Source organism: Arachis ipaensis, chromosome B04 (assembly GCF_000816755.2).
Source record: "Arachis ipaensis cultivar K30076 chromosome B04, Araip1.1, whole genome shotgun sequence".
Taxonomy (NCBI): Eukaryota; Viridiplantae; Streptophyta; class Magnoliopsida; order Fabales; family Fabaceae; genus Arachis; species Arachis ipaensis.
Genome location: NC_029788.2, coordinates 104,641,920 through 104,643,082, shown reverse-complemented (window position 1 = coordinate 104,643,082; position 1,163 = coordinate 104,641,920).

Here is a 1,163-nt window from a genome sequence, read left to right as displayed (position 1 = left end):
TATTTTTAATCTTTTTTATGAATTATTTATACTTTATAATATTTTATTATATTATGAAGTAATATTATTCATTAATTAGGACATTTTATGCTGAATAATGCAATTATCTAACGCCCGGTGTAGAAGACATGCAGTTTTGTTAGTAACAATAATAATTCGACTTGCGCAAGTTGATCCTAATCCATCTTAAGCGTTAATAAAGACTAGAAGCAAGAAAAATTAAGTAGAAAAAACAGCTTGAAGAAAAGTCAAATTTGAGTTGCAAACTTTAGTACTTCATATACTTGTGATGAAATGGAGCCATATTTTTTGTTGATATGTAGCATCTTTGAGTCCAGAATATATATTATACTATACTATATCATAAAGTCATCAAAGTTTCATCTATCATTTCTTAAATTTTATGTGACGCCCTTTTAGTTTATTGTTTAAAGCTTGATTAAATATAAAACCAAAGCAACTCCGTGGTACTTTGACAAACATATCATAAAACATCCCCTCTAACGTGGTTATATGCTTGGTCGCTGTTGGTCTCCAACATATAATGTTTAATTAAATTGAACTCAAAATTAAGTTTCCTGTTGGAAATTAAATATTAATTAAATTCAACTGCCTTATATTGTTATATATTATTTTTCAGAGAGGTGGAATCTTTCTTCCAACAACCCTTTAGGTGTCGTATATATACCATGTACATGTATGTTCTTATCGGCTAAGTTCAATCATTCGCTTCTATTAAGATAATGTTATGTTACTGATTGACGATTGTTTACAATATTTTGCACGACTATTTTTATTACTATTATGTATTGAACATACAAAATGGTTCTTTTTCTATCATAGCTGCTTAAAATATTTTAGGATGTTGTAAAAAATCAGGAACTTTCTAATTTGGTATTTAATTACCTTTCATTTTCTTTTTCTTTTTTGATTTTTTTTACCTTTTAATTAATTTGCTATTTTAGCTACAAATACTTTAATTTATTGATAATCTCATAATTTTTTTAATCAAAGATATAAAGATGTCAAGGTTTGGACACCTCAATGGATTACCTATATTGAGAGAAGAACACAAAGAGCTTCTCGGAATTTTCTTTTTCCTGTTTAATTTGAGGTGGGGATTAAACGAGGAAAAAAAACTAGTAATTATGAAATAAAATATT